This window comes from Saccoglossus kowalevskii, chromosome 9, assembly GCF_978046115.1.
Source record: "Saccoglossus kowalevskii chromosome 9, keSacKowa6.1, whole genome shotgun sequence".
NCBI lineage: Eukaryota > Metazoa > Hemichordata > Enteropneusta > Harrimaniidae > Saccoglossus > Saccoglossus kowalevskii.
Genome location: NC_140649.1, coordinates 36,452,027 through 36,468,783, shown reverse-complemented (window position 1 = coordinate 36,468,783; position 16,757 = coordinate 36,452,027). Strand labels below are relative to the sequence as shown.

General features: G+C 36.1%; 1 long non-coding RNA gene across 1 annotated transcript; it reads left to right on the top strand.

Moving 5' to 3' along the window:
• The first annotated feature begins 317 nt into the window (after nt 1–317).
• On the top strand, nt 318–3,503 carry LOC146739181 (uncharacterized). The gene is made up of 2 exons (XR_014930643.1): nt 318–373; nt 3,369–3,503. It is a non-coding gene; the product is annotated as an uncharacterized LOC146739181 (long non-coding RNA).
• Nucleotides 3,504–16,757: the final 13,254 nt, after the last annotated feature.

Below are 16,757 nucleotides of genomic sequence, written 5' to 3'. Positions count from 1 at the left end.
CCGGAACCCGCCGTAGGCGGCAGTATTTTCATTCGAGGTCAATTTTGGATCACCAGGTCATTCCTATACGCGCAATTAGGACTGAGTCGAGAATCAATTTTGGGTGCCAGAAATCATCCAAAGACGTTTATTTGGGTATAATTTACGCTGTCAAGACAAAGTTCAGGCTAATAAAATAAGATTGACGACGTTTTCCGATGAGAAAAAAGTAAATTATTTGTTGAAAAAGGCGGAGAAAAATTGATACCCAGAAATCGTGACGTTGTTGCAATGCAGCGTCATGGAAATTGTCTACAGTACACGTACACGCATCTTTCGATGACGTAGTTATTTTGCCAGCCAGCCCAGGACGCCGTACAGAAATTGTACTAAGGTAAGAGCCTTTGCCTTTTTCCACAAATTTTAATATATTCTTAACAATTGCTTTACCTCTAAAACCACAGGGAGCCCAGGAACTATAATCAACTGTAATACGCAGTCCTCTATGAGCGGGGGGGGGGGGGGTATCGGCTGGTATCTAGTGTAAGAAATAGACAAGGGATGAAGGCTCCAGCCAGCTCACATTTTTTAAACTCGAAAAAACAGACGAAAAGAATGAAAAATAAAATATAAAAAAAATACCAGGTTGAAGAATATTAGTTGCTTCTTCAAATTTCGCCAAAGCCCTACCTACATTTTACCGATATCTGCAGAATAAATCAAGAAAACTACACAAATTTACTCCATTTAGGAATTCCTAACGGTTTGCCCGAACGCACGGCACAGTTGGAGGCGTGGCCTGTTCAGCATTTGTCAACAACCAATCACAAGATGGTTACGAACCACATCGAGGTCACGACTCGGTTAGCCTTGCTCAACTGGTTCGTAACCAGTCTTGTGATTGGTTGTTGACAAATGCTGAACAGGCCACGCCTCCAACGGTGTCGTGCGGTCGGACTAACCGTTAGGAATTCCTAAATGGAGCCAATTTGTGTAGATTTCTTGATTTTTTCTGCAGATATGGGTAAAATGTAGGTAAGGCTTTGGCGAAATTCGAAGGAGCAACTAATATTCTTCAACCTGGTATTTTTTTTAGATTTTATTTTTCATTTTTTTCGTCTATTTTTTCGAGTTTAAAAAATGTGAGCTGACTGGAGCCTTCATCCCTTGTCTATTTCTTACACTAGATACTAGCCGATAACCCCCCCCCCGCTCATAGGGAGTGCGTACAGTTGATCATAGTTCCTGGGCTCCCTGTGCTAAAACTCTGCACACCATGCTATGATCATTCAGTGTTTTGTACTAAACGACTCATCGCTTAGCAAAGCCAATTTTCAGGATTTATTGGCACATGATGTCATGAATTAGGGAATCTAATGGCCAAAAATAAATATTGCATCGTATATAAATGATGACAGCGATTTACTAAGCCTATGGCCTGTGAACTCATATGATGTGTGTGCACGGTGCGACTAGTAACAATTACCTAACCTACCGGTTCTTCACGGCCACAGTTGTCGCGATGCATCTCAATAAAATAGCATCTAAAACCAAATAAGGCCGATATGTGTAAATACTTGTACATTAATAGTCTAGTCTATGCAACTAGCAATAATGACATGCAAGAATGGCATTGGCAAAATGATGACCTCGTATGTAGCCATGTCTAGGGGCATGGATATGATTTATAGTCTTTGCCCATTAATGTAATGTTATAATGTATATGAAGTATGTGATCATGAATAATCTTCATGATCATTTGTGACCACACCATTTTGATTATTCGGCATAGGCTACCACACACTATAATATTGAGCAGAAAGTCATGCAAGTAATTGCATTTGATTCACCACATTGGCATGGCTGGCTGTATTCATTCTTACTTTTTCATGATCATTGTTTGGCTCACTACAAGTTTCTTGTGATTTAGGCGGATTTTTGTCACATGCAAGAAACAGCAAGAGCTGCAATGTGTACATCAGGGGGCTTTTATCATGCTTGTGATGTTGCTACTGTAGGTAAATGGCCACAGCAGGAATGTACATAACTGTCATTTAAAAGACAGAAACTGATAGGGGCCAATTCCTTGTGCTCACTACATACAAATGTACATCAGTGAAGGTTTTTCTCTTGCCAGCTGCCATTTTTGAAATGATGCCACCGATCAACAGTTCATGCCACTCACCTCAACCTTAAACAATGACATGTGTTGTCATTTGTTATTAATTTTATTTTTATGGAAATGAGTTACCTTATTCTAAAATAAACAAAATTTGATAGTAATATCATTAAAAATTGTTTAAAATGATTGTATTTGATATAGACTGAACATGTTGGGGAAAAAATAAATCTAAAATAATAAAATATCTACCTAACTACCCAATAGTTTTTACTTTAATACTGGAAACACAAAATTTGTTTTTCATTGGCCTCATAATGGTTTGAGATCTTTTTAACATGATCCACATAAATAATCAGGGATGAACTGAGATTCTGTACAAACAGGTCCATGCATTTACATTCTATGTTTCTGGTTTGATGTTGACTTATTTACAGCCCTGTCATTGGTGATACAAGAAGTTTACTCCTTATAGCATGTGTGTGGGCTGTCTTATGTAAATCAACAATGCTGTTTTTGTACATGGTCAATTCACTCCGGTTATATGTCAGATGACACATTACCATTGCCATGCAATAAATTCATTACTTTTACCGGTTCTATCAGTCTGATGGAATTGATATCATCATTGATAACTCTATGAAGTACAATTACATTTCATATAGTCTCTTTGCACCTACTTTATTTCTTATTCATTCTGAATGGACAGTTGGATGAACATACAATAGCCTAAAAGTAAGGGGGTATATTTGTACAACACCCTGTAACTTTGCATGATATGGGTCTATAATACTGTCTTGTAAACAGTTAACTACTGGTTTCGTACAGTTTATTGTTGCTGCACATATACTTATTGAAAACAACAAGATACAGTATTTTCGACAATATGACTACTACCAAATTGGTCGGTGGTGATACCTATCATTTGGGTCTTCCGTCGACACTTATCTGCTTTTGCACCATGAGTCGTTCCATGCACATCATACCAGATTTAATCATGACACTCCGTTTACAACACTAATTTACCTCATTATAATGTGCATAACCTGTGTTTTTATTGAGAGGATGCTTGAATGCATGGTAGTGCTTTCAGAATCCTCTCACTAGTTATTTACAATATGCCTCAGGATTTAATTTATGGAAAGTCCAATCATATCCAAAGCATTTCAACAATGTTCTTCCTATTGAACATTCCTTTACTCAACACCTTACTCAAGTCATTCATTACAATATATAATCCTTACCACTTGTTTTTTTTATTTTCTTCCAGGCAAGATAATTCAACCATCACCTATATCTCCTATTGGTTCAACTTTTTACTTTATTCTTACTCGAATTTTTTTGTAAACTTGTTGTATATTGATGGTTAAGATAAAAAATAAAAACTTTATTTTTTCCTTGTTCATTACAGACGTTTATTCTATTCACACTATTTTTACATGGTTGTCTTCCAACTAGTCATGCTGAGTGATGTCTAATAGCAGCTGGCAAATTACAATCGAGTGGTGGGTGGGTCACAGTCAAGTACAAATAAGCCATTCACTGCCAAAGAACAAATATAATCATTCTTTCCGATCAAGTACTTTAACCCTCTTGATTCAAATGACATAACCAAAAGACGTAAGACATCACCTACTTCCTATAACACACAACACCATATTCACATAATTGTTCATACATGTATACATTGTCACAGCAAAATCAATTACATAAATTTACCAACAGCTCCAGCAAATCATCTGCCCATATTAACTATAGCCTATTTTGTAATCCCTCTAATACTTATATTTTGTATTTCAATTACATAATGTTAGTCCAAAAATGTCAGCTTCTATTATTTGAACACAATCCTATTATCAAGGTCACGTTTGTATTGCGCTGGTTCGGCTAACTCTGGATACAACCCGGTTCAATACTGAAGTGCAAGCGATTTATTTATAGCAATGACCATGATTCATGCGTCAGATGGCAAGAACAGATACGATGTTTAAATATCAGATAACAACATTACATCTCTCTGTATCTTAATAAAAGTTCAACACGTTTCGCATTTCAGTATCTAGAGTCTGCATTGTTCCAAAACTCAACTCGTGGTTGGTTGGTTCTCTTTGCACCTACTTTATTTCTTATTCATTCTGAATGGACAGTTGGATGAACATACAATAGCCTAAAAGTAAGGAGGTATATTTGTACAACACCCTGTAACTTTGCATGATATGGGTCTATAATACTGTCTTGTAAACAGTTAACTACTGGTTTCGTACAGTTTATTGTTGCTACACATATACTTATTGAAAACAACAAGATACAGTATTTTCGACAATATGACTACTACCAAATTGGTCGGTGGTGATACCTATCATTTGGGTCTTCCGTCGACACTTATCTGCTTTTGCACCATGAGTCGTTCCATGCACATCATACCAGATTTAATCATGACACTCCGTTTACAACACTAATTTACCTCATTATAATGTGCATAACCTGTGTTTTTATTGAGAGGATGCTTGAATGCATGGTAGTGCTTTCAGCATCCTCTCACTAGTTATTTACAATATGCCTCAGGATTTAATTTATGGAAAGTCCAATCATATCCAAAGCATTTCAACAATGTTCTTCCTATTGAACATTCCTCTACTCAACACCTTACTCAAATCATTCATTACAATATATAATCCTTACCACTTGTTTTTTTTATTTTCTTCCAGGCAAGATAATTCAACCATCGCCTATATCTCCTATTGGTTCAACTTTTTACTTTATTCTTACTCGAATTTTTTTGTAAACTTGTTGTATATTGATGGTTAAGATAAAAAATAAAAACTTTATTTTTTCCTTGTTCATTACAGACGTTAATCTATTCACACTATTTTTACATGGTTGTCTTCCAACTAGTCATGCTGAGTGATGTCTAATAGCAGCTGGCCAAATTACAATCGAGTGGTGGGTGGGTCACAGTCAAGTACAAATAAGCCATTCACTGCCAAAGAACAAATATAATCATTCTTTCCGATCAAGTACTTTAACCCTCTTGATTCAAATGACATAACCAAAAGACGTAAGACATCACCTACTTCCTATAACACACAACACCATATTCACATAATTGTTCATACATGTATATGTTTCCAGTTTTCCTCTCCTTTTTTTGTATTTCGGCTCTTATCTGCGTGTTTTGCAGCGTTATCCCGAAGTTCTATTTTTCGCCGCTTCTTAGTAGTATTGAAAGTCGGCAATTTTATGTTTATTGGACGTTGAAATACCTCTGTAGCTGGGCATACACCAGTAGTGCTGTGTGGTGTCGCACAATAATTTCTCAGAAATATGTACATTTCGTGTTTCCAAGACTTTCCTTCAACTTGCGCTGTGCGGATGGCTTTTCCTAGCGTTCTCATCATTCGTTCCGATTCTCTGTTTGCCTGTGGCCATAGGGGAGTAACTTTACAGTTTTTAATTATCTAGCGAAGTCTCTAAAATCGTGGCACTGGAACGGCGGTCCATTGTCCGATGTTGCGATTTCAGGGATACCGTATTCCGAGAATACTTTGTCGAGTATCGGAATTACGATTCGCGTTGAAGTAGATCGTATTATTTTAACAACAAAAAATCTGGAATAGTTATCTGTTATCACGAGTAAATAATCTCCGCTGGGGAACGGCCCACTGAAGTCCATCGACACGTGTTGTCATGCGTAGTCAGGAAGTGACGTCATTTGTAACGGTTCGCGCTTATTCTGTGGTGTGGCGGCTTGACAGGCTAAGTAGGTTTTGATTTGATTTTTCACAAGCTTGTCAATGTTGGGAAAATAAACTTTTTCTCTCAGTAATCTTTTCGTTTTGTCTGCACCCTGGTGTCCTTCGTGGGCAAGACTAACTGTCCGCTCTTGTAACGATTTCGGAATGATAATTCGTGATCCGCGTAAAATTAGATCTTGAGTTGACACCAGTGTTAGTGTTTCTCTTTCTTTTCCCAGCCTATATACGATCTTAAATAAATAGTCTTGTAGCCGGAGAGCCCATTACATTTCGATTGTTGTAGAGACGTTCTAGCGGTTTGTGATCAGTTACTATGGTTACAGGTTTGCCATATAGTTATAAATGATAATGCTCACAAGCCCATACACCAGCTAAAGCCTCGCGTTCTGACTGAGAATATCTATGTTGGACTGGAGTAAGTGATCTGTTCGCGTAACTCAGAACTCGTGGTGCGTCTTCATCACCATTTATCTGAGTGAGCACTGCTCCTAGACCAAGAGGGCTTGCGTCTACTACGATTTCAGTGTATTCATTCCGATCAAAGTATGCCATGAATGAATCGCATGCCCCCCCACTCCCTATATTTAGGGGGGCCTATGCTTGTTCCCTCATTTTTTGTGACCCCCCTATCCAGGGAAAAGAAGAAAATTTAACCCCCCCCCTTTCACGGGCTTTTCCGATGAATTTCACCCCCTATCTAGGGAACTTTTCAGTCTAGAACTCCTTTTAAACTCCCCTTTTTTGTATATCTCGGGAAGTGTTTTGAAATACACCCCTATTTTGAGAATCTCGGGAAAACAAGCACAAAATACCCCCTTTTCTACGATTTTCTCGGGAAAATGTTCCCGAGACAGATCGTCAAAAAGTACCCCCTTTCCCGAGAAAATGGGAACGCGCATGCGGCCCCCTATGGATCCTGAGTGGGGGGGGGGGTCGCATGTTAATCGATCTTTATCGGGAATCATTATAAGCCCCACGAGCTTAATGTAACTTTTGGATTCTACATACGAAAGATTCAGCCTATCACAACGCATATATTTTAGCCAATCAAATTCCTTCCTTATTGACCTATTACAAACATGTAATATATCCTCTTCCCGCCTAAATTCAAGAATGTACCATTCCCCTATAAATTGAGAAATTGTCCTTGTACTTGTCAGATGCTGTTTTATGTTAGTGTAATACACCTCGTTACTTCCTCAAGCCACTGTTATCCCGCCTCCGTTATCTCTATCCACCTGAATCTCTTCTATACAATTCTACACAATCTTTGATCGTGTCAAGCGCATTGCGATGAGTGCTCGACCATTCTCATACCGCGTGTTTTACGGTTAATAGTCGAAGTGGTTGTGTAATAGTCGCTAGGTCGGGTATGAATCGTGAGAAATTTATTACCATACCGAGTAAACTTCTTACCTCAGTTGCGTTTGTTGGGGCTTCGGCATTCTTGACAGTCGCGACATTCTCTGGGTCAGGTGACATTCCTTCCGCTGAGAATCGATAACCGTAGAATATGAGATTTGATTTGTTGAATTCACATTTTCGTTTGTTTAGAATATATTTTTTTTCGCGTAGTCGTTGGAATACAGCTCTCAGACTGTTTTGATGGTCTTCCTGCATTTTTCCGTGTATGAGTATATCATCGCTAATGTTCTTTGCGCCTGGTATACCTTCGATTGCTTGTCTAATCGCGTTTTGGAATATTTCTGATGCCGATGATATTCAAAAATGAGTCGCTTATAACGGTGTAAACCAACGTGTGTACTAAACGTAGTAATGTACCTCGAGTTGATGATAACCTTGATTCAGATCAAGTTTGGAAAACACTGTGGAGTTGTTCAGATCTTGAATGATTTCATCAGTCGTCGGCATAATGTGTCGATCGCGTTTGACGGCTTTGTTTACGCGTCTCATGTAAATACATATCCGTATATCGTCTGGATTCTTTGGTTTATGAACGACAACAATTGGCAATATCCATGGTGTTGCTTCGTCAACCTTTTCGATTATATCTGCGGCTTCCATTTCTGCAATTTTCTATTCGACTTTTTCGCGAATATGAAACGGTATGCGACGATGCGGTTGGGCTACGGGCTGAACAGACTCGTCGATGTGTAGCTTTACTTGGAAATCTGTCATTTTGCCTAGGCCTGTGAATAAATCATCGTATTCGCTCACTAGCTTGTCAGTTACGGTCTGTCCCCGACATGTTTAATTACTTGTACTAGTCCCAAATCTTCTGCTGTCTGAAAACTTAGTAGCGATTCTCCGAAATTACCGTTGCGCTTGACGACATGAATATATTCGATAGCGATTTTCTTCTAGTACTCGTTTTACATTTGATGTCTGTCCGGAATTCACTCAGGGTTTCGATTGGATATTGACTCTTCTTTGGAAAGTCTGTTTCAACTTGACTTTTCCGTTAAGCTTTTCAAAGTCACTTTCATCCATTTTGTTGATCGCTTCACCAGTATCAATCAAGAAATTAATATTCTTATCCCTAACCATACTACTGGTATCACTGTATTCTTTGCAAACTATAGAGATTCATATCTGGGTTCCATCACAAATTCATATCAGTGCCTTCCGAGTGTGGACAGTTGATTATAATTGAATGAATGATATACACATACAAAACGTGAATTTGGACTTTGTTTCTATGAGTCATACTCTTGTGTCATAATAATAAATCACATGGGAAATGTTGATAGAATTATTTGCATTTAATACATCATAAAATTATAAAAATATATGGTTTACATGTTTTGGACGCCATCTTTGAAATGTGGCAGGCATCCTGAATATGACATTAAAAAACACAAATTATTTGACACATATTTTTTTTTAATAATTTATGTTTTTCAATTCTACTTCAACACTTTGTCAATTTACATTAATAAGATATAACCAAAAATGGCAATAACAATTCAAAATGGCTGCCATAGAAATAAAATATTCCCATTTGTGTTCATTGTCTTTGAAGCTTTCTTTGATATTGTGATAATTTTCACTGTAACACAGTCATGTACCAGTACAGAGACTTATACTAATTAGCAGGCATCCACAAGCAAAGCTACGCAAGGCGTAATTAGTGTACATGAGTTGGACATGCCCTCTTTACCAACATAGTCAAGAATCAATGCAGAAACACAGACCATCGGGCGCCCAGATACCAATAAAGCAACTACAGCATTAACACAGTCAGTGGAGATACTGGCCTCCAGATCATGGAGCAGGAAGCCACCCAGGTGGTAACCCCAGCAAAACAATTTATACTTGTGTGGACGGCTTACAACTCGCATTCAATGCAGATTCAATATCACATAATCAGAAAACACTTGACCAGGTACATGCTTTGCCTCTTATTAATGCACCAGCCCATGAATGGACGGCTTTGACTACCTCACTCCTACAGATACACGAAACATCTTGTCAGAAATCATGTTCCCCATAAACCACTATGTGTTTAGTTTGATATGGATTAATACAAAAGAGTTATTAAACTTTCCTACCTGAATATTCAAATAAATTGATTGAGTCGCCAGGTCAGTTTCATACAGAGGGTGGGCAAGGGGGTCACTTGAACAGGTTACAGGAAATAAAAAAAAAGCATTTTATGTTTCTACAGGTAATAAAATTATTTATTTTAATTATATGTACAAATAACTCCCACGTTTTAATTCATCCACCAATAAATACACCGTGCTTCCAACGTATGGGATATTAGAGAATAAATAAATAAATAAATAAATAAATAAATAAATAAATAAATAAATAAATAAATAAATAAATAAATAAATAAATAAATAAATAAATAAATAAATAAATAAATAAATAAATAAATAAATAAATAAATAAATTTCTCGAATCTGCTCACTCTTTATCTTTATAGTGACACTTGACGAAACAGAATCTCTCAAATTAAGTTCTGTATATAAACACTTTTAACAGGCTTGTGCCTAATGTCATGCATATAACTGAATTCTTCACATACTGTTAATATACGGTCGTCAGCATACATAATAAGAGTGTCATGAATGCAGCAACCAGCCTTACATGCATTGAGCCACTTCATTTACATAAGCATAAAAAATACTGGGACAAGATCCAATCTATCCCACACCTTTAGAATAAACGAGTACACTATCACAACACACATCTTCTAACACAAATAACCCGATAATGGAGACAGGCATTTCTTCTTTGAACAGGACACTATGATTTATCCTACCAAATGTCTTACACGTAAAAACAAGTAGCATTTAAATATGAGTCTTTATGTACATAAATACATTGTCCAATGTTTTCTTTTAAATGCGAACTGGCTAACAATAATGTCAGCAACAAATCGGTTGTTAGTTATCTTTAGAACTGAATTTACAACGCTTGCTTTTAATAATAAGAATCAAAGACATTATAAAATCAGGAATAATTGCAAGAGAAAATATAATAAACAATATCAGTGGAGCATATTTGAAATGTTCATAATGAATTTCTTGGTCTTGTTTAGAAACAAATTCTACTTCATCTCTTCTAACACATATATACTAAACGCAAAGGTTAGTAGGTTATGCCCAGACCTTTGTTTAATGCAACAGATTTTGGAAATGAATCATCCACGTCTATGCAATGGCATGATGTGACACACTCAACAGTGCGATTCCTATTAACAAAAAGCATTAACAAGGTTTCAGGCGACAGCATGGCACGTCATACAGCTCAGCCACTCTGTTTAACCAGGTTTGGAACTAAATTTCCAAGACCTTGCCTATCAAAAGACAACATTTCTAAAAGATGATATCATCATAGAACATTTGAGAACACTCGATATGATCACCAATAATATAATAAATATTTGTTCAGTTGAGCGAATTTTGAAAATAAGAACTGGTAATTGCATAATCAAGACATGATTCACTAATCCTAATTAATTATAATTTACCATATGTTTAGCAAACGAAGAAGAATCACCATTCAAGTCACTCGTAATAACAGCTACTATCTAAGTTACTGCCCTCATTTGGGGGGTACTGCCCACAAAATGCAAAAAATGACCATAAAATTAAATGCCATTCGACCATTAATCAAGAAACGAAATGACTCACTAATTCACCAGGCGGCTAAATTTTGTCGAAAACCAAAATGCACAGAGCACTTGTAAAAAAATAGTCGACAGTCGGTCATTTTCAATCATAACGCGAAATAAAATAGAACGGAACCCAAAACATAAATTCTCGTTTCGGAATTATTGAAGCAGACTCTTAGTAGAAACCTGAAACACGAACATATTTCAACATTCAACAACTTAGATAGGGAATTGTAAAGGGGCAATAAGCTTTCTTTTCACTGAAATAAAAAAACAAAACTACAGATGCCATTATCATCACTTGAAAATCAGTGAAAACTAAATTCTGTTGTCTTGTTTTCAAGTTTGTATAATAAGCATGGGACAGAAATAATAAGCAAGGGATTATATTGAACAATGAAGAGAAGTAAACCAAATTGTATAGTTTGTCGTATATGTGTTAATATACCCCAGAAGCGAATGGCCGTCGAGATCTCGTTCAGAGCGAGAGCACCTGGGGACTCGTTTATGTCTCACAAATAGTTTTCCATTTTTTTCGTCTTAAGTGTTTTATATATGATGAATAAATATGAAAAGTGGAAACAGTGATAATCTACTCAATAAATATACTAATTTGTCATGTGTCCAGTAATACTTTTTAATGTGCTAACGGCAAATTATAGTAATGAACTGTCTTCACGGTACAGGTAATTCTATACTTATGTAAGTCAATGTTGCAGAATGAACTAGATATTGGATCTTGGTTCTAATGACATTAACGAGCATACCTTGTGTCACAAACAATACACACATTATGATATATTGTTGTTTTTATTGTTATTTTTTTAATGTGTTGAACTTCTGTTGAAACTGTTGCAAGCTATTCACAAATGTGGGTACATGAGCATTTGCCTAATGATCATTGGCTAGCATATTAATTAGATTAATTACCTGTTATTTTGAGTACCATTTTTCAGCTATTAGTAGATAGGCTAGAAATTATTCATTAATCTATCATTTGATTGTACACTATATGCCGAGATATAAATCCGTTAATATTAATTGCATTACTGTATTTTTTATAGATAATATCAAATATGTTTGAATGACTTTGTCTATTCTTTTAGACAAATGCAAAGCTGGCATATTTTCAACATACACTACCCGAGTGTATTTCACCTCATATGAGATGGGACTTGTTTATCGATTGCGATGGTGGTGATGACGAACATAAATGTGATTATGGTAAATTACATATCTAACTTTAGAAGAATAGTATATACGTTACTTGATTGTAGCCGAGTTTATATCCTTATAACCTTCACCTTTGTTACGAAGTGTCTGGACTGTAATTAAAAAAGAGGTGTGTTTATGTATTTTATTATTATCATAGTATAACTGCATACACTCCAAGGTAGGATTTATAGCCCAGAGTTAGGCGCATTTAACACTACACTACAAATATCTGAAAGTGGATCGAACTATGTGCTCCATATGTCGTCTCTAGACCTCACTTGATGAGTATCTAGGGGATGAATGTACAGGTGTGTGGACCAGTTAACGATTGACACAATAAAATTTGTGATGTCATGACCGATATTTAAAATTAGATGGTGTGCTTTGAAGTCAAAGAGGAAATGAAACCTAGTCATATAGTTACACTGTGTTTAATACTGTGGAAGTGCTGACCAGAATTATAGTATTTGTAGCCCTGTAATGTTGGTGTTTTGGGGGGGGGGAACACCAGTGTCATGACTCAAGTAAAGTTGCAAAATCTGCAGACCTCCATAATGGGGCTAATATATCAAAAGTAGTGGTCAATCTGCAATCAAACGGATGTTTAATAAGATGGCTAGCAAATACAGAACTCCCAAATACCGCCTTATTGAGTAAAACAGATATAAGGCACTCCAGTTAGATGTCACAGATGTTCACGATTTAGCACAAGTGAAATATCTGTCATGATGAGTTTGGGCTAGATGACAAATTATAGCAGGATTGAGATTGGGCCCCCACATACACGCTCATAATTATTCGATTACTTTTTTTTCTTTTTATTATTTCACCAAATAATAAAAAATACAAGGCACACAGAAAAAATAATGGAAAAAAAAACAAAACAAAAAACATATGTTCACAATAGCTGATCTAATAAACTCCAATATAATCTGAAAGTCTTTGATTTTACATTGTATATCCTTATTTTGTACATATCTCTTTTCTTTTGGTATGCTAAATAATTACATAAATTTACAAAAGATGGCTTTACATTCTTGTACCTACAACTGAAAATATATTTTTTCATCAGCAGTAAAAGGTAATTTAAACCAAGAATGTAGTCTGAATTTAAAATTAGAATCATGCACATTTAATCCCAAGATGACATCTTTTGATGAAAAATTTACCGACATATTACAATTATCGTCAAGGGTCAATTCAAGATCGTGACGCACTGAGGAAACATACATACAATTATAGAACAAATGAAGCAGTGTTTCAGGAAAATTGTTACAAAAAGTACATTTATCAGTATCAACTATATTACGTATTTTTATAAACCTGTTTGTAGTGGTAATTCTATTAATCAGTCTGTATTGAAAATTTCTGAGTGACACATCATCAGTAATAATGAAAGGTAGTTTGAAATAATATTCAAAATTTAGGTTTGTGCCAAATAACCTCTCCCACTTTTCAACACAGGTTTGAGTTTTTAGGTTTAACCTATATACTCTCTCTACGATTTCTGAGTAAGCTCTTTTAATATGGGTAAGGGTAGATTCATTTTCATTATCTCTGCTATTCAAGGAAACTAACCAATTTCCAGGAATAGCATCAATAAGACCAAAATACTTTAAAAATTGATTTGATGATATGTTATATTTGTTTGAGAAATTTTTAAAGGTGAGGAAATTGCCACTATCATACAGCACATCCGATAGAAATACAATACCACTCTGGTACCAACCTCTATAGAAAATAGTTCGCTTATTAATTAAGATATCTGGGTTAAACCAAATGCATTGCTTTGAGTAAGGGATTGTACATGTAATTGTTTTAGACCAACTCAGAAAAGCATGGTACCAAAAAGGGTTTGACTTTAACCTTTTTTCAGCAAAGTCGGCGGCTTGTTTCTGACTGAAAACTTTAAAACATGAGCAATCCATGGTAAATGTGTTAGGCTCAAACCGCCGTTGTGGTATTCACAACACAAACGAAGTCTTTTAATTTTGTCTTGTTTTTTATTCCAAATGAATTCATAAAAAAGCATCCATAATAGACTTTGTCCGTTTGTCTGGCATAGGAGGTAACACAGATAATATGTGTACCATTTTGACAACGCTAATGTCTTCACTACTGTCACCTTGCCACATAATGTCAAAGGTCTCCAAGCCCAGTTTGACAGGAGTGACTTATCTTGAAAGGCTTTATCATCAAAATTAATTTTCTCACACAGAATTAAATCCACGTCAAAATGTACACCTAATAATATAAAAGGCTTGTCAGACCAATTTAAATTTAGGTGCGGAAGCATAGTTTCTCCACAACGGCGTTTTGATCCTATCCAAATTACTCTTGATTTATCGTGATTTATCTGGAGACCTGAAATGTATGAAAATTGTTCAAGTATCCAAAATAAACTTTTTAGAGACGATTCTGAACCATCAAGAAAGGTAAATGTGTCATCTGCGTATTGACCTAAAAGAAATTCTTGTGTCCATAAGGTCACCCCACTAATGTCTGAGCAGTGACGTATTTTATGGGCAAGCGACTCAACACAATGAATAAAAAGATATGGAGATAGAGGGTCACCGTGTCGCACCCCCTATGTAATTGAAAAAAATCTGAAAAATTACCATTATTAATTACGCAAATCTAGCGTTTTGTCAATAAAATTCCAAGAAAGAGTATCAAACGCTTTTGTAAAATCAAGCAGAACAAGCATGCCCGGAATGTCTTTTACAATGGACCCACGCAATACATCGTAAACTAAACGCGTATTTTCACCAATATTCCGTCCTTTAGAAAACCCTTTTGAAAACCCTCATTCTACCTGACAAAACACCCGATGCAATTTTATATTCTGTATTTAACAGTGAGATAGGGCGCCAGTTTTTTAAGAAAGATCTATCTTTATCAAATTTTGGGATACATGTAATTATACCACGGCCCTGTGTTTCCGACAGTGACCCCGAAGTATATGCTTCGTTTAAAGAATTTAAAACAAAATGCCTAATGTAAGACCAAAAAAACTTATAAAACTAAAACCGTCCATCCCCGGACTTTTATTATTTTTCATATTTTTAAGCACCGTTGTACATTCGGTCATTGTCAGTAACCCTCCCATGGTTAAACGTTGAGTATTAGTAAGCTTTGGCTGAGTGCTGTCAGGAGATAGAAAACAGTCAAAGGACCGTTCCTGACTGATTTAAAGGCACGCTGTATAGATTAGCATAAAACTGCTTTTGTTCGTCTAAAATTGTATTCATATTGGTAATAACTGAACCATTGATATTTAATTTGCCTATTGTTTTATTTACATAATTTCGTTTTTCCATGGAGCAGAAGTACTTAGACGGTTTTTCACCTTCAGCCGACCAGCGAGAACGAGAACGAATTCTCGCTCCCTCCATAATTTTCTCTGATCTCAGCTAATCTACGTTTACTTTTCTCCAGCTCATTCATCAGAAAATCAGACGGGGCTAACCTATACTTTTTTTCTAAATTTTCAATATTCATTTCTAAAATACTTGTCTCATTACGACGTTTTTAGATTTTCTGTACCGAATAAGAAATTGTGGCACCGCGAATTTTCATTTTCAAAGTCTTCCAAAACAGCTGATGAGAAATAATGAACGTGTCAGCTGGGGTGTCGATTTTATACTCAAAAATAGTTTCGTCAATAATTTTTTTTAACAAGACTGGCATATTGTTTGTCCTTCAAAAGAGATACATTGAATTTCCAGAAACCTTTATCTCGTACCGAATTGCGAGATTTGCAGTTTAATGAAATCAGGGAGTGGTCAGTCTTGTATCCAGCACTGATGTCTGCCTCTACAGTCATGTCAGCCAGATCAGATGTAACAAGAAAATAATCTAACCTGCTCTGGGTCACACGAGGACGATGTCTAAACCACGTATATTTTCTCTCTTGGTTGTGAAGCGTACGCCAAATATCAATCAATTTTAATTCTTCACATATGTTATCAATTTCTATCTGTGCTCTGTTCTGCCGAATATGCAACCGCCCATCAGTGTCTAAATTGAAATTCCTGACTGTGTTCCAATCACCAACCCAAATATTTGAGTCATTACCAAAATCTAACACGTCTATTTTAATATTTTGGAAAAAATCTGGATCGTCCTCATTTGGCCCGTAAATACAAATCAATGTGAAACGCTTCTCATGAATCGTAAGATCAAGTAAAACATATCTGCCACAATATGACAACTTTTGTTTATGAAGAATATATTGAAAATTATTATTGAATAGAATGGCAACACCTTTACTGTTACTGGAACCCATACAAAAGAAAGCAGGAGCCCCCCATTCCAACCGCCACCTGGAAACATCCCGGTCAGTGCAATGGGTCTCCTGTAAACAAATAATCGACGCATTTTTACTCCTCAACCAATCAAATACGTCTCTTCTTTTAACAGAGTCCCTTAGACCTCGCACATTCATTGATACTATTTTGAAATCCCCAGCCATAGTAGATATTTTTGTTGACAAATAAGTACAGCTATTGAAAATACTCGATTACTTCCATCGCTTGTCACGAGCATCCCTTGACTTTGTGCCACCACCGTTGGTTACTACATTTTTACGTGGAAACGACTG